This window comes from Haliaeetus leucocephalus, unplaced genomic scaffold, assembly GCF_000737465.1.
Source record: "Haliaeetus leucocephalus isolate CR32 unplaced genomic scaffold, Haliaeetus_leucocephalus-4.0 Scaffold462, whole genome shotgun sequence".
Taxonomy (NCBI): Eukaryota; Metazoa; Chordata; class Aves; order Accipitriformes; family Accipitridae; genus Haliaeetus; species Haliaeetus leucocephalus.
This window is the reverse complement of record NW_010972898.1, coordinates 8631195-8650152: the sequence shown is the minus strand read 5'-3', so window position 1 is coordinate 8650152 and position 18958 is coordinate 8631195.

Sequence of the window (18958 nt, the reverse complement as noted above, 5' to 3'; positions counted from 1 at the left end):
GGGGAGAAGGGCATCTTTCCTCCAGCCAAAGCAGTGGCCCCAGTGGAAGGGCTCTCTCTTGTTAGGGGACAGGGAGAAAGGGGATGGATGCGCTCTGGTGACAGAGTCTGGAGATGGCATTTCCAGAGAACTCCATCTTTGCCTTTTTCCCTTAACTCCAATTTAGGCTTGCATTTACTCGTATGCGGGAAATGTGTGCAGTCATGCTTATTCTGAAGCCTAGATTTCAAATCCACTTTAGCTTCAGTGGAAGTTAGGCCTGAACTTAAAGTAAGGTGCTTTTGTGAAAAGTAGATTCCAAAGAGTTCTTTCAATAGTATATATTTATAAAGTATTAAGGTATGCGAGGGTATAAGAATGAATAACACAGAGTTATGCCAGAGCTGCAAAGCTGAGTATGGACTGAACTGACCTGGAAACCAGGCATGTTTTTATAGCAGGTGTTAGTTCTGGCCTTTTCCTGTAGAAAATATTGCTACCAGGAGAGGGAGGATATGTTGATATTAACCTAATAACATATCATGGTTTAACCCCAGCCATCAACTAAGCACCATGCAGCTGCTCACTCAGTCCTCCCCGCTCCTGGTGGGATGGGGAGGAGAACTGGAAAAAACTTGTGGATTGAGATAAGAACAGTTTAATAATAAAATATAATAACAAGAATAATAAAATACAGTAATAATAATGCTAGTAATGAAAAGGACTATAACATAAAGAGAGAGGAATAAAACCCAAGAAAAGTGATGTACAATGTAATTGCTCACCACCTACTGAGCAACAATCCACCCCTCCTGGCCCTTTGCCCCCAGTTTATACACTGAGCATGATGTTCATGTGGTGGAATATCCCTTTGGCTATTTCAGGTCAGCTGTCCTGGCCATGCTCCCTCCCAGCTTCTTGCACTCCTGCTTGCTGGCAGAGCATGGGAAACTGCAAAATCCTTAACTTAGGATAAGACCTACTTAGCAACAACTAAAACATCAGTGTGATATCAACATTATTCTCACACTAAATCCAAACCACACCACTGTACCAGCTATTAGGAAGAAAATTAACTCTGTCCCACCCGAAACCAGGACAAAATGTTGTAAGGCAGCCATGCCATTGTTAAGTGGGCTACAGGTTAAGCATAAGAAAAATGTTCTGGAGACTGTCTAGTGTCGTGACTGTTGACTGATGTCCTGTCTTACAATAAATATGTGCACAAACACTAATGAGCATCAAATGCATTAGGAATATGAGAACGGTGGTTCTGGGTCAGAGAAAGGGTCTGTGCTTTTTCTAGTGCTCTCCTTGGCACTGCCCAGCAGTCAGCTGGTATACTCATGGGCCTACCGACAACCTGCCCAGCCTCTGTTTTCTGGAGAGCTGATGACTACTTATGTGAGAGACAGTAGACAAAACCTAGTTCTTCATATTCTTTCTATTGTTTTACTAGAGAATCTGAAGTTGTATATACCTTGTTTTGTTTATATTTACATCAGCACTTCAATGGTCCCAGACTAAATGGAAATTCTCTACCTGACTGCAGCAAAAGTTGGGCTGAGCCCTCAGATAGTAACCAGCCATTGGTTAACTTTGGTTTTGAAATACAGCAAACTGTGGTGCAATAGGAAATGGAGACAGCTAGAGACGTTAGTTGTATTTTCTGGAAGGAGGTGGAAAATTTTCTAATGAAAAATTTTTGATACTATTAGCATGGAAGTCATAAGAGTGGCACATGACAGCCAAGTATCTTCGTTCAGCTAAAGTAGTGGAGGATGCACTGGGTTTGTTGCTAAGTTAGAGCAATAGCAGCTACTGCTCTAGGCAAATGTTTTTTTAGAATTAGAAGCCATTACTGTCTGAAGCGACACATTTAGAAAATGACTCTACATGAATAATTAGCTCACACAGCAAAGCTGCAGCTACCTGATAGCACAATATTTTTCCCACTTCGGAAGTTTTTTTATGTATCAAAAACTTTCCAATGGTCATCACTGCTAGTTTATTCCCTGCATGACAAATAAGTAGTAAATGAAGGTGTTTTCATATATTGGAACAATCTGCATGTTTACGTTTTCTACAGCTGTTGCAAAGATGTAATTGAAACCCTGAAGAGCTTTTGCTTTTTATACTACTGAAAGCCATGCTAAACAGCTTTTTGCAAATTTCCAGTTTGGAGAACTGCAGAGTAATTATTCAAGTGTTTATGCAGAAGAAAAAAAAAATAATCTTCCTTTAGAGACAATATTTTGCTGCAGATTTTAGTTCTCTCTTTTCTGTTTCGTCTGCCTTTTCTCCAGCTCAAAAATGTCTACTTCCTTAGAAATTGTTCTCATTCGATATGGTAGAATATCTTTGTGTAGTAGCTGAAAAGGAACTGGACCTGTCCTTTATCAGTTGGATACTACACTAAATTCTCATTTCCATAATGCATGCTGCTTTCCTTTACTTATTAAAGAAAATTACCAAACTTTTTGTATTGCTCCCATTCAGCCTCTAGGGACCGTGTATCCATCTGAATGTGTATGGCCCAGCATTACTTTTTGCAACTGAGCTAAAATTCTGTGCCAAATTGTATCGTAACCCAGGAATGAAAATAATAGGGATGACTTACTTGACATATATTCCCTGCAGATTGTTGTGACCAGCTGCAAGTAAATGTAAAAAATATAGGTAGTTCATATTTCTAATTTAATCTTTGACATCTCAGTAAGTCATTGTAATATTAAAATTATTCTCACTATACTTTCTGCATGAAAAACCAAAAGAATATATGTTTTTAATAGAATTTACGCAGGAAAGTATTGACAAAAAATACTAGAGTACTTTTAATGTTTGGTCCTACATCAAACATGCTGAGATGAGTCTTAAAAGCTCACCAGAGAATTCACATTTGCCTCAGTGCTCTTAGTAAAAGCTGTAATTATCTGTATCTTTTCAAAATGCTTAAAATGAAACACAACCTAATTCTCAGTTATAGAACAATGTAGTACAGCAAAGACATTATCATCTATTTTTTCATTATAAGATGCGGGTGCATAACCAGGAAGAACACTAACACAATTATTTCGTAGTAAACCTTTACAATATATAACCATTTAGTGGGGCAGCAAAAAATCAGAACTTATTCTGACTTTATCACAGCAGAACACTTCTGTTGTGTAGGTAGACAACGAGCTTGACTTTCTGGGATATTTTCACTCTCACAGTCCTGTTTCCTCTCCTTTAATTGTGAGGAACCTCACTACCCAGCGATTTTTGTGGGGGATTAGGGTTAGCCTAATTGCTCTCCCCTTCACTCTTGACAGCATTAGTGAGGCTAGCATCTCCAGTGGAGTCCCTTGGGCCTTACTGCTGCTGAATAATGCATGCCAGAGCGCTGTACCCCAGAGCAACTTTTACCCACCCATATGCAGGGCTTAGCAAAGAGAAGCATGATCCCAACAGGGGCTGAACGTAGACTGGGTAGAAGTAGGCAAGGCTGGCAATGACCTAATTAGGCCCCATGGGAGTAAGAGGGACCATAGACTTTACATGGCCATGCCTAGTCCTTGATTAAAGATGTCCAGGATTTTTGCTTGGATTTATTTTATTGAAATATTAAAGCAGCCATTGACACCTTTCAAATTTTCATCTGTCCACATCTTTTACAATTCTGTTTTTTTACAGCTGAAACCTAACAGCTGAGGAGAAACTTCCAAATGTGTTGTGACAGGGAAGGGCATGCTGCCCTTTTTACCTTCTGAAATTTGAAGTGCTTAACTGTTCAATTGTATATGCAGTTCAGGGGAAAAGCAAATGGGGAGAAATGTCAGTGGAGCAAGGGGCTTCTACATGGGAACAAGTATGCCAGGTCAGGCAAAAGGTTCTTCTAGCCCAGTATTGTCTTTCTGGAAGTGAGCAATAGGGAAGTTTAAGGAAGAAAGGGAGAAGTAAGGGAAGAATGCAAAGGCACATAAATGTAAAGCAAACATGTAATGGTGTTTCCTACTCTTGTTCTCACATCCTAAACCAGTAGCAGTGTCTTCACATCTAATAATGCTTGGTGGATTTCTAGTCCATGACTTTTTATGTAGTTACTTTTCAAACACCTGTGAATTTTTGATATCTCCAACATCTAGCAATTCCAAGGCTTAGCTATATCATGCTAAAGAGCTTCATTCCCCTTTTTGTTTTCAACCTGCCACATAATTTCATTTGACGACCACTAGTTCTTGTATAGGAAAAGAATAACCATTCCTCATTCACCTTCTCCCTGCCATGACTTTTTTAGCTGTCTGTCATATTGTCCTCTTAGTCATCACTTTCCCAGGGTAGAGCCCTTGTCTAATAGGTCGTTCTTTGTTATTCCCTGCCTCTGATCAGTCTTCTGCTATTTTCATCTTCAGTATGGTTCCTCCTCTTCTCTTTGTGGCTTGCAGAGCTCACAAATGTAGCTACACTGACTCCTTCATACACACTCCTGTAATTTAGGATCTGGAAATAGGAAGCTGAACCGGGTCAGAAGTCTATTTACTGTTGTGTCTCAGAATATCCATTAGCAGGTATCTAGGGAAGCCTATAAGACTAGACCATGATTCAAGAAGATTTGCACTTTAAACCTCAGGTTCATGCCCTACAGTTTGGTTTTTTGTTCCTTTCTTAAATGGCGCAAGATTTTGACTTGTCCAAAAAGCAGTTTTTAACCCTCCTCCACCCTAGCTTTGACCCTTACTGCCAGTAATAAAGTAAAAAGGTGGCTCAGTCTGCTGATTGCATGTTTTGTTTCTTGGGAATCTTAAAAACAGGGAGAGATTTCCGTTAAGAGAGATTGCCTGATATTATAAAAAGCTCTGCAAAGTAGACGAGCCCAGAATAATCATTTACAACTATTTATTTCAAGGATACAATTTTTATATTCACCCTGAAAAGTAGTTTCCTGGAAAAAAAAACTTTGAAGTCTGAAGTTAGCCCTGCTCCAAATTTGTTCTGCAGTAACAAATAAATACAGAATGCTGCAAAATGCAATTAACATAACAGATCCTGAACTGACGACTGTGTTAAATATTTGCTGAAGCCTGGTTTTGGGCAATGTAATGGTCTGGGCAAACTGACAAGTGTCCACCCCCTATAGACCTTCTATTAAACTCATAAACCTTCACTGATTAACATTTTGGTGACCTAAGAAACTGATCATACATACATTTAATGACTGTACAAAGGAATTAATCACTTAAAATGCAATTAAAAACTGCTGCTTCAGCATGGATCTTTTAAGTCAGTTGGAAATAATTAACTTCAGGATGATTTATTGAAGAGATTAATCTTTCAGTTAGAGTTGGAGTAATCTACATGACCTCTTCTGAAGAAGATTGCATACTACAGTTTTAATGGATACAGGATGAGCTAAGATAGTGTTGCTTGCTTTTGCTACCACCCAATAGATGTTCTGCCTCAGTACCTCTTTTGTATATGTAATTTATTTTCACTGTCACATACCTAATTAGGCAGTATCATATTTTGAACACTATCTTTCTTGATGCAAGGGTTTTATAAAAGGCAAGTCCTAAAGAATCTCACAGATCAGATCTTTCCATCCTTTGCAGCACACATCAGCATGATACTGAACCATAAATTGTTTGTTGGTTGTCAAATTTCCCATTGAAATTGTAAAGCCATGGGAGGTTAAATATGCACGTAAGGTCCTATTGATTTCCAGTTAACAAAGATAATGTCTATAATCTGTGGATACGGCAGGCACAATATTCTCATTTCTCTGGGAAACAACAGTTTGTTGATTGAATTGAATGTGTATATAATCATAGATTTGAATCCACATATCACAAAGGATGCTCTTTGTATTAGTTTTTGACTTCACAATTTTTGGTACACAAATAGGCCTAACTTCTCTGGCAAACAGTAGAAAACAGTTACTTTATATATCTACCCTGAAAAATCCCTGAGAAATTCTGTGTGCATGTATCTCCTCTCTTTCTGCAAGTTCTCCCCAGCACAGTTAACTCCCACTTTGGCTTAGCAAAGCAGACTGCTTCGGTCACATCATGATCTCTGACTTTTTATGGGTTTCAGCCACTTTCAGCATAATCCTCAGACTGTTGAAAGCATATTCATCTCCAGTTCTTCCTGGAACTAGCTTTTAGTCTTACAAATAGTAAGCTGTGTCATGCCAGAAGGAATCAAGCATTACATTTCCTACATAATTCTTTTGAGGATCCAAATTGTTTTATATTGTTTGATTTCATGTTCCCATTATCAGCCTCCTTAACATTTCATTCCCAGTATACAGGAAGGACAGCAAACTAAGGCAGACAAGATAGCTGCAGAAAAATACCATCAGTTATGCATGACAGTCCCTTCCTCAGAAAACACTTGAGCTTGAGGAACCCTCTGTTTTCCTTCCCTGTCACACATGTCTCACATAATATGCGTCAGATAAATATCTTCACTATAGCTGATATGTTTGCTTAAGCTAACAAGAAGGAATTTCTGGAATGTCAGTTAGCAGGATCCCTTCCTGAAGGGTCCTTTGTTGTTGCACTAATTTTCAGTATCTTCTGTCAGAGATATAAAAAAGTACCTTGAGCCTTTCTGTTATTAGGAGCTGGCATGACAAAGTAATAGCAAAATGATCGCATGAACTAACCGGAACAACTTTCTGCTGGAGTGAAGCTAAGCTTTCTACACACTATGATGCATGTGGTTTTAAGCTTCTTTTGCTTGCTCTACTACATTAACACTGCTACAGTTTTAGCTGCGCCCCCTCTTCCTTTTGCTCACAGTGCGCTTCATCACCTGCAAGATTGTATGATCTCTTACTAGCCCCAAAATCTGGGCAATCAGCACATACAGAGCTTGATGGCAGAGCAGCAGCTGGGGAACTTGCAGTGCATGCTCTAACTTGGGAATACCAGTCTGTGTATAAACAACTTGCAGTTTAATAATCCTACTTTTCATTAAAACTTGTTTTCTCTCTTTATCAACCAGTAAAGCCTGGCTGACACAGGAAGGAGCAATCTTGTGGTAATGAGATTTCGAAAGACAAGTTAAATTTGTTTGTATAGAAAAGGAAGGACATGAGAAGTAGGAAGTGCTGAGAAGAACAAATAGGATTATGAGAAGTTTACAGGCTCTAACAAGCTCTTCTGACACCAGAAGGGCCCCTTTTGCACAACCTCCAAGTCTAGGCTAACACAGCAAACCAACATGTGACAGAGATCACCTCCATGTGTGCCTATCTTTTTCTGCAAGAAGCTGTTTTTCTCAGATGGGCTAAAAGCTTGGAGGGGAGACTTCCACCCTCAATTTAGTTACTCTCAGAGAATGTTACAGCATTCGCTCTTGGCAAATCCAGCCATCTCAGTTTCTAGAGCTATAAGATCCATGAACAAGGACTTTGTTCTCAGTACTGCCAATGGCTTTTGTGTTAACTATGGCTGTGTAGCTTTTGAAGTTTCCCCTCATTTCTCCTTCTACCTCCAGAAATTTATTTTAAGCTAGGGAAATTTAGTTTTCCTATGTTTCCTGCATTGTCGCTACAGTAAAACAGTCACTGTCATGGGTGACACAGACCTTCCCTTAGACTCTTGCTCTCCATGGATCATATGGGAATCCTGATGTGAGTCTCCCAAGCAAAATTAGCAACATGAACACCCCAGGGGCTTCAACTGACCTATCTGAAAAACGAAGGTCGTATTTAACCTTGCTTATAAGGAACTTGGAGATGAGGAGTGCTAAACTGATAGACATAGTAATCACCAACTACCCAGTGGTAGGAGCTCTCTGCTTATATAGTCTCTGCCTTTGCATGCAAATGAGCATGCTAACTGCAGAACTATCCCTCAATAGAGCCACGTGATTTTGTATGTCCTTTATCCAAGGCTGGTAATGCTGCTTGCATCACAATAGCTTGTCTAGGATTGGAGTCACCGGTTAAGAGATTTGCAGAATGACAGAATGTTGAAGGTTGGCAGGCACCTCTGGAGACTGTCTGCTTCAACCCTGTGCTCAAACCAAGGTCACCTAGACCTGGTTGCCCAGGACCATGTCCAGATGGCTTTTGAATATCTCCAAGGATGGAGGCTTCCCAACCTTTCTGTGCAACCTATTGCAGTGTCCAACAACCCTCACAGTAAAAAAAAAAAAGTGGTATGTTCAGACAGAATTGCATGTGTTTCAGTTTGTACCCACGTGTTTCAATGAATTCGTGTCCAAACTGGTGGTTCTGCTTATAGTGTGGGATTCATATCACCTAGAGACTGATGCAGCAGACTTAAAGTAAGTCTCTAAGGCAACGTCTATATAGCTAAATAAAAAAGGGCCAGGTACAGACTGAATTGTGTCTATACAGTGTGGGACCAGCCCCCGCTGTGGCCGGTGTGTCTGAGAGTGAGTTAGAAGAGTCCCAAGCAGAGCCAGGGAGTGAGGTGCGGGGTAACCTGTGTGGGTGGTCAAGGACCAGTGCTTGGGCTTGCTCGCTAGCACTCTCTTGTCTGCTGCATAGCTGCACCCTGTAAGAAGCAGCATTAATTTCCCCCTAGAGATGCCTGAGACATTAGTTACACCCATAGTACTTAACATCCTCATCATGCAGAGGACTTCATGCCATTAATGTAGCATTCCCTTGGCTCCTGAATGTGTAGTCTCTAATGAGGACACAGAAAGGGAGAGATTTAAAACACGTACTCTCCATATATTATAGGATAGGTACTAAGAATGTAATTTCTGTCTGCTTATAAAACAAACAGCATAGTAATAACACCTAAAAATGACTTTATGTTCCCTATTACACAAAGCTGTTGGAGATGGGTAAGCTACAACAGAAGGAGATCCACAAGATTTCAAATCCAGAAGAAACTTCGATTATTAGCTGGTCCAACCTACTGTATATCAGATAATTTCTGCATCAAAACACTAATTTTAAGGTGTAGAATAAATGTTTTAAACTCTCATAGATCATTTAAGTAAGTTTAAGTTATTAAAAACATTTGAAGTTATTAAATAAATAACTTAGTTTATGGATAACAAGGCTAAAAAATGTACCATCTTTTCAGGTAAAAATTTAGCCAGAAGCTCCTGTTGCATTCTGCATTATTAATTTCTTCTTGGTAGGTACTTTCAGGCAGAAGACAGGTCTCCTAATTGTTTCACAGATGGTTCAAGAGGCTCAATAACTTCTTTTTGTGGACTGTGAAACTTCTATTTCTTCTCTCAGATGTCACTAACCTATACACATCCTTCTTGTATTACAGGTATCATACTTCCACTTATGAACTCTCCACTGTCAGCCTTATAAGTGGTACCATCACCATCCTCCAGCCTAATATTCCAGTATTGGTATGTATGCACTCAAAAAAATAATTTTATCTTTTACAGTACTGCATTGTGACTGATCCTGGGTCTTGCAGGTAATCTGTGTCAAGAACAGGAAACCTACTCCTTTTCCTAAATGTCTGTTCAGTGATTTACTCACTACAGAATCACTGGAAAATAAATTACAGTGTAATCCGAAGTTTGGGGAAGTTTTCTAGTGACTCTCAGGGGCTTTAAAGCCAGAAGTTGGTTCATTTTTGGCATTATGTCTATATAGTTGAGTTCAGACCAAGTGTTTCTTTTTCACTACAGAAACTGCCCCAAGGCACAGCGGTTGGTTGTCAGCTCTTCCTTTGCTTGTGTACACTAGCCAGACTAACATATTAGTAGTCTTTTGTATTATAACACTAACATGAAGCTTTGGGAACTTATTAGGAAAAGTTTAGGGCGCTCTCTTACATGGAGATGGGAGAGGAGATAAAAGTTTTGCAAACCCTCAGATAAAGAATATGTAAATAACATTGTCTTTAAAAGGGACCTCATTTATCAGTCTTCAACATTGGAAAGGTATGTATTTTACTTTCATTTTTGCTTTCCTACTGATATCACTAGTTACAAGAAAGTTCAGAAATAAAGTAATGAAACATTATTTTGTTCCACAATGGTGCTAGCTTTTTGTTTTCATTTTCTCTTAAAAACTTTTCCTTAATTCTGCTTTCCCAAAGGAAAGATAATGGGTGGAGATCCATTAATCTAGCTCCAGCACTTGTGTCTTCAACCTAGGTGCCTGGTGATTCCCCCAGTATCTCTCTCTATGGAAATAAAGAAAGAAAGAAAGAAAGAAAATACATTTCTATAATAAAAAAATTCCCCTTCTAGTTGTAGGAGAAAGGTTAGGTGGTTTTGAAGGCCTCCAGAGGGAGATCCACTCCAACTAAAATGAATTTTTAAATTCATTAATGTCAATAACTAAGTGCTTAGTTTTGGTGAACTGGAGCTCTTTTTGAACATCTTCAAAAGCACCTTCGTCTTTCTATTGCTGTTTCATTTACTTGAGGAAGACTGAACCAACAGGTAGATACTTAACCATTAAACACAACCAAATCCCAAATAAAACAAAGGCAAAATTCTTTTCACATGGGATAGCTCCTTTATTTTTGTATTTCTATGTGGTATGACAAATCATATTTATCACATATTTTGACCATCTGTTCTAAAATCTCCTTGGCATTTCAAGCATCTCTTATAACTGTTTCTGTTTATGCAAAATTTCATTCTTCTAAGGCTATAAGACCAGGTCAGGCACCAAAGAGTCACGTGATGCTGGAGGGTATAAGATAAAATCTTTCTCGTGTGCATCAGAGGTAAAACTCTGAGAACAGCATACAATAGTCAGAAAGAGTGGAAGAAAATTCTTGATGGTATCATTTTTAATAATAGCCAGACTGCGAGATTTTCCAATGATACATTACTGGAGGGTAATCATGCCTGGACAGTGCTAAAATATTCCTTCATTCTGTACTGCGTGTACTACCTGTGTACAGAATGCTTGTGTTATCTGTGATATTAGAAAAGTGTTTTGGAACATTTAGAATTTTAGTGGATATTTTATCTCTTTTTTAAAAGAAAAAAAGTGCTAACTGTCATTTAGACATCATCTCCCTCCCACTGCTAAGTTTTGGGCCTGTTGACCCACCTCAAGCCAAACTGGAAGACAAGCAGGAGTTTCAAAGATAGTTATGTTACCACCCTTGTAGTGATCACTGATGTCTGGGTAGAAAGGAGGTCCAGGCTAATGGCCCAGCTAAGAGAGAGCTGAAGGATCTGGCTGGTGCCTCAGCACATGCGTTTGTCTAGGATAACAACAGCATTACTGCCTCTTGTTTCATTGGGGTGCACTAGGGATGTGGAGAAGTATTGGGGCTATTATGATGGGGGAGATGCTGGGAGGAAGACTGTCCACCTATAATGGACCTGGGCTTCATTTGATTTCCTGCTTATAGAACAACTATGCTTTTTATGTTCTTTACTTGTAAAATACGTGTGGTTTTGAGTATAGGAGCAGAAGGCTCAATTTGCTCCTTATTTCTTGATAGGAAATAATTTTGACATAATACCTATCCAAGGAATAGCTATCATTATACTCTGCCCGCTCACACATGTTCTTCCTTCCCTGCGTTTAACTGATTTATCTATGGGCTATTACTAAGCATGCTTATTGCTGTACATCTTCTTATGTCTTTTTCAGGCAATGCTGCTTGCTGTTTCTCTGGGTAGATGGCCACATATTGCTCTTTTTCTTTCTACTCTTGGCATTAAAAAAAAGTATTTTATTGTGTTTAAGCCATAATTCAAAAAAAGAAGGGTTACTGTGGTGCTTAGGACTGGCAACGGGGATGAGAAATTTTCTTATCAGTGCAGAAGTACAGCAGCTGAAGGATTCTAATCTCAGGAACTAGGGTGTGATTCTGGGAGCTTTACAAAGACAGCAAGGAGCTGGATATGCTACAGGTGTCTCAAATCATAAACTGTATTGATAACACCACTTTTCAGCACTTTCAGAGCCCTTTAATAATGGCTCAAAATAAAGGAGTGCTCTGTGCTCATGATTAAAATTGGTTCCAAGAGAGACACTAAAATGTCTAACCAGTACCTATTCTGTGTGACAAAGGGAAAAGAAGAGGCCTCATAAACCATAATGAAGGACTTCTTACCTATTTGATGTAAGGACAACCATTACTTCTCCTGACAATAGAACCAGGGGGTATTCTATGAGGACAGGAATGCCACCCTTACCACAGTTACATATAACTGGCTAGATAAGTCCCACTGCATTCTCACAGTGCACTCTTCTCATGCATGCAGTGACGATAGTCTTTATAAATCTTTCATCCCCCAGTAGTCATTCTGATAAACCCTAATCCTGCACTGTGACCATTACAGTCCCCGAAATCAATGGCAGAGACACCAAGTGTCCATGACCTAGCAGTTAAAAATTTACATACAGTCTTTGCCACACAGTACAACATGTACCTGAAGAATAATGCACAACATAAGGTATCAGTGCAATTAAAGGAGGGAGATTCTTACTGATGGAAGGCACCTTTAGCTAACTTAGTTAAGTCTAAGCTAACTTAACTCTAAGGTTCTTATAAATTCCTGGTAGCACCTGCAAGGAGAGGTTTCTCTGCGTTCAGTACAGAAGGAGCCCTTTTAGGCTGGAGTGTTGTATTATTTTAGCACTAAGCTAATCTTTACATCACGAAGACAAGTGCATATACCTGTTATTTACTGCTGAGCTGGCTTAAGTAGTTTCTGGAAAACACTAGCTCATCTCTTGCATCCTTCCCATTGTTCTGTTTCCTGCAAGGATTGTTCGCACTAAAGAGTGCCAGCATGGTGAGGCCTCTGTGTTTTAGGGTGCAGGTGGTTATATTCTCTTAAGTTTTATGCCTCTAAAGGTGGCTAGGATGTAAAAAGCTTCTTCACTTAATATATCTAAAACTTAGAAGTTGAAGGTCAAAAAGATTGATAGACCATTCCTGAAAATAAGACCTTATTATGATATATGGGCCAGTTTGTGCTTTTGATATCTCTTAATTCCAGATCTTTACACACACAGAGAGCAGTCAAGATATAGGTTACATTAAAGTTCCATTTTAAAACCCTTTTTTAAATATTCAGCATGCCTAAACACTTCTTTCTAGAATGAAAGCTGAAATGCTAAAGTATGATCCCAAGCCCTACGTATGATCTGATAGAGAATAAGGCTTCTTCTGAGCTCTGTTATAAAACCCACTTGTGCTACATATATAGTAAGAAAAAAAAGAGTCTTCATCATTGTGTTCTGCTTGAGAGGTATTATTGCCTTCCCTTGAAATACCTTGTCCATTGACACTTTATCTGTGGCTCCTTGGTAATCCTGCAATGGGGTTATTTCAAATTCATGCTGTTAAAACCCTTATGCCTCATGGAAACCCAGTGTTACATCATGTAGCCTGTTTATGTCACTGCATGCAAGAAGTCTGCTCAGCATCTAACTTCACCTTGCAAGCTTTACATTTTATCATTTGTGTTATGTTTGACAAGTATTTATTTATTTGACTTGAAATGACAACTTCCACATGTGCTTCTGCTATGGACATTTGGCCTGTATGCTGATACATGACAATAATCTTATGAGATTACTATTTTATTCTTATGCTGTATTTTTATGAACTATAAAAACCCCCTCTTGTTTAAATAAAATAGAGGAGTTTACATTTAGTGTCTTAGAATTACCTTATTTTTAAATAATTTCTCTTTTTCTTTTTTTTTTATTTTAATGTTCTTTCTGCTCATAGCACTCAAGCTAGCATAATTACTTAGATTTATATTTTGGGATTTTGATACTAAGAAGTGTCTTTTGTTTTCTGGAGAAGGTTCAGCTGTGTTCAAAAAGGTTTTCTTTTACTGTAGCAGGTCTCCCCAGTATTCTCCCTTCCGTGTGATTCAGTGAGATTATCATGAGATTGAGATTAAGCGGGACATACATGAGCAGCTAGCAGCCTGGCATATTCCTAGATCCACTGATTTCCAGTGTTAAGACCCTGTAGGCAAACCCCAGATTGACTGTGGGCAGGCACATGGACTATCTAGACTTGCTTGCTGACATATTCACTCCCTAATGCCATGTGCCATATCAGTAGCATATGACATGTCCTTACTTGCAAGATCTCATGTGCTCTGGGATGTGCTGTCAATGACTGAAGCTATCTTGAACCTGACCTTTGTATGCCTATCAAACAAAACATGTGCTAAACATAAATTTTCCAAAACTCAGTCTTTGAATGCAAGATATAGCATTCAATTGCATCTTATTTCCATTGTTTGTAGCATAAACAGAAAAGAACTGAGGGAAAAACATGATACGTGATATGTCTCAAGAACTTTTATATGCGTCACAAGGTAACTGGGGATAATGAGGAATATCTGCTGGGAAAGCAATACAGCAGATTGCTTAGGAAACCTTTGGATTGCATCAGGGAAAAAGTTGCTGCTTCAGGAAGTAAAGAAAGCAAATAAAGGAGAGATTCTTTCATAGTCATTGACAATTGTGAGGCATGGATGAGAATTTGAGGCTGGAAGGTCCATTTAAAAGTGGCCATTAGAAAAAAGATTCATCACCATTCAGGACAAGGAGAAGGAATAACAGCTGAGTGATAGAAGGTAAACTTCAATAAATTCACAGAATGGGTAAGCAAGATCTCATGTAAAGGAAAATGCTGTTAAAGGGTTAGCACCTTAGAAATAATACACACAATAACACAACATCCATCCACAGGTATATACTATCCCACTGTGAAGAAAAGAAAGAAAATGCAGTAAGAGATCAGCTTGATTAAAGTATGAACTGTGCGTGAACCTACAACACAAGAAAGAATCAAGCTGGAAGCAGAAACTAGGTCAGGCTACTGAGGATGAATGATAAATATAACATGAACATGTAGGAACAAAATTTTAAAAAGCCAAAGCTCAAGACAAGATGCATCTGCCAAGAGGTATCAATCAATTTAGAAGTGCAATTGTAACAGAGGGAAGGTGAAGGAAAGGGTGAATTGGTCAGCTGTTCAGCAGAGAAGAAAAGCTATTGCTGGATGATACTCAGAAGGTCAAATTTTGTAATAACTTTTTTGCTTCAGTCCTTACAAGAATGATCAGTTGCAATTGAGGGGTATTATAGTTCATACCAGTGATATAAAAGTAAAGACCTTAACTTTGAATGGGAAAGGAACAATTTAGAGATTAGAGTTTTTCAAGTCAGCAAGGGATTATGAGTTTCCTAATGAAGAAATTAAAGAAATTCATGATGAAATATTAGATAATAATGTTGTATTTGAGAGCATGTGAAGGGCAGGTAATGTCTTGAAAGGTTCATGAAGGGAAAGCCAGTGTCTGTCTTTAAATAAGGAGAAAGGAAGATCGGGGTATGATTCAGCCACTAGCTTAATTTCTGCTCTCAGAAAAATGTTTGAACAACTGACAAAACAAACAATTTGTTAACACTGGAAGACAAGAATGATGTGAGTAGCAGCCAATACAAAATTATCAATTCCATGTGATTTCCTTCTGCAGCAGGACAACAGGATTTGAGAACATAAATGCCATTTATCTTGACTTTAGTAGGGCTTTCTGTATTTCTTGTCTTATATAACAAATTGGGAAAATATGATCTATATCTGGGGGTTTGGCTAGATGATCTTCATATGTTCCTTCCAACCCAAACCATGCTATGCTATGATTCTATAAAGCACTTACATATTGTGGATACAGAAGTGGTGGTTAGGTTTCACAACCCATGAAATGATGATCAATAATTTGCAACAGAGAGGAAAGCATGCATCTAGTATGGTTCCCCACGAATGTTTCTTCAGTCTGTGTTCAGGTTTTTTCTTAATGATCTGAAGAATATGCTCACTCAGTTTTCAGGTGACATGGAGCTAGGTGGCATAAGAAGAACGTAGAATTCAAAATGACCTTGAAAAATTGACTAAGTAGCTTAAATATAGTAAGATGAAACTGAATAGGGACAAGTGTAACGTATTATTCTTGGGCAGGAGTAATCAACTAGACACGTAGGGGGAAAGAATATCTAGTTAAATAGCAATACTTCATAAAAAGAGCTGAGGGCTGCATTGGATCACAAGGTGAGCATAAGACACAAATGGAAAAAGGCAAAAGTAATTTTTATATATTCAGGAAATATAGTATGTAAGACATAAAATACTACTTTCCTTCTGCTTGTTATCAGCAAGGTTACAGAACAGTATCTAAGATGGGGCATTGCATTTAAATAAAGGAAACTGACAAGTGCAGAGAAAAGGATTAAGAGTGATCACAAATATACAAAATATGACCTGCATTGAAAGACTGGAGAATTTATTTAATCATTAAGATAGGAAGGCTATGAAGACAGTAGTCAGATATGTGAAAAAGTGTTGCTAAGAAGATGGTAATTTGTCCCTGATTTCCATGGTGAATAGGAAAAGGAATAACAAAATTGTAGGATGGAAGATTCCAATTAGTAATTGAGAAAACTTGCTTATGTATAAGGATAGGAAAGAGTCGGTAGAATACTGATGAGGCTGTATCCCTAAAACTGGAGGCATTGCAGAATAGTTTAGACCAGTGTGTGTCAAGAAAACTTAGATATACTTGATCGAAGTGCAAGGCCATGCGTGGCCTAATGACTACCTGTAGTCCCTTCTATCTCTGTGATTTTTAAAGTTAGAAGTCAGCTCACATAGGTTCGTTGCTTATGTTACGAGATCCCAGCTGTCAGCCAGTCTTTAGGGGTTATAATGTGAAAATACTTGAAACAAAAAGGGGAGATGTTTAAGCCCCAAACATGTTATTGGAGAGTTAACAAAACCTAAAGCAAGAAGACATGCACTGTTTTGTCTAGAATAAATCCAGTGTAAAAGAGATATGAGTTCTTTTGGCACACGTGTGTGTGAAAATCAGAGAGTATGAAAATCTATGATATTTAGTAATTTACTTTCTTGTTTAAGAATTGTTTTATGGTTATAACTAGAAAGGCCACAAACTTGTATTAGACAGCTCTTTACTAAAAAAAAAAATATTTATATGTGCTTCCTGAAATACAGTGTGCCCTATATTTGCAGTATAACATTGTATTCAACTGATATAATTTGAATAAAGGTTTAAAATGAAGACTGCATAAATGCATTAGGTAACGTTCTTTTCAAAATATTGTAACCTACAGCAATTCAGGCTTTTCTAAAGGCAAAGACTTTGTTCTGCAAAACTAATTTATAAATCATTTTCAGTTCAGATGATTTAGCAGTATTCAAATAAGAGAGCCTTCACAGAGAAGAAAAATATCCCAGCTTTCACAAAACTGATTAACAGATTTCTAGGGGACCCTTGGGTTGTGAATACCTCTACTATAATATCAGAAGTGCTCATGAGAGAAAAAAAAGAAGCAAAACCCTAACACAGCTGAGAATGTAGCTCTAGATAAGTAAAGTTCTTTCACCACTAACTTTTATATTAAAAGTAAATTGATAAGATTAAGCAAGGGAAAAAAAACACCCCAAAGAAATAGAAAGTTCAGTTTTTATCTCAACTGTTGTAATTTGTGAAGAACCTCTTAAAATGCTCTATTGCTAACATAAATTCTTTATATGGCTGTGATTATAAAGTTGAGGCTTATGCCTGCACATATGTCTGGATTTTGAATATAATGAGCTGTTCAGGTTATACTTGGCTTGGGATAGAACTACAGGCCCTGTGAAGTGGATGCACCTTCATGACTGAAGTAATTTTTATAATATTTTGAAGTCAATGCATGTTCTATCCCTTCCAAACCATTCATCTGGGGAAGAGGTTTGAGTATTAAAGAAGGCAGTTTAATTTTCCATTCACTAGCTATAGACGAGTGATGCCTGAAATGCAGGCAAAAAAATTGCACAAAATCCAATTAAAAGCAAAGATGCTGTAAAGATTAAACTGGTTAGAGTTGTTTGTGTTTTGGTAAAACCTGGCTTCTTATGTAATTTTCTTTTGCATGCTTTAGAACAGTCAGTGGAATTTTGGTTAATTTGTATTAATATAATAATTCATTAGTTTGGCTTGTGAGGTTCCTAGTGTATTTAAAGCCTCATACTGAAGGATTAAATAATAAGTCAACACCAAGAGTAGCAAATAATGCACACTTTGGACCTCTAGTCCCGATTCTCCTCTCACACCTTCTCAAAATATTATATTCCAGTTGACTGCAATGGAGTTATTCTTTATATATACTGGATTTAAAAAAGATAAAACAGTAGTAGACACATACATGAATAGAGAAATAGAAAACAGAAAAATGGAGAATTCACCTGTCTAGTGCAATGCTACCTCCATCCTGACAAATGTAATTGCTCCAGACTGATTCTGAGTCCGCAGGCCAAGTGGGATGCAATTAGGGCTACTCTGCACTTCAGTAACCCAACCACATCCACGCTGTAAAATGCTCAGCCCTGGGGCACATCGGATGCCCTTGCAGACTTCATTATTATTTTGTGTGTGTTGTTTCTGGTTCAAAGTGCCTGCGATAGTCTTAGGAGAGTACTGCAGCCTACCAGATTGCAGTAATTAAAAGGAACAACATTTGTCTGGAAGAGGAATAAGAGGGATGTATCTCTTCTTCCCACCTGCACTGGCACTTGGAGAGGCTCGTGATGGCTGATGTGATGTCTCTACCAAGCCTCTCCCAAAACCATTCTGCTTCACTAAAATGGGAGATTCCCAAGACCACCTCCAATGCTGGCCAAAGCAGGCAGTTGTGCCCGGAGGAGCATGCAGGACCAAGTACTCACGTCCTTTTGTAGGGACATAAAAGGGAAAGCAGGAACAGACCTCATGCTTTGCAGGAATATCTGTGTATTTTGGGATTTTCCATGAAGAGATGCGGCAAGGAAGTCAGATTGAGGAGTAACCTGGAAAATAGCCTTCATGGGTGGGGTTTTGCTTAGTTTAGGGCCAAAAGCTATGGGGTGCTTTGCATTCAGCGGACTGAAAAGGCTCTTGTGCATGTTGTCTGTCCTTCACTCGGTCCTTATCTCTGGACCTGCCAGGACTGTCCAATTCGATGGTGAATCATTCAGTTCCCTTGGTAAGG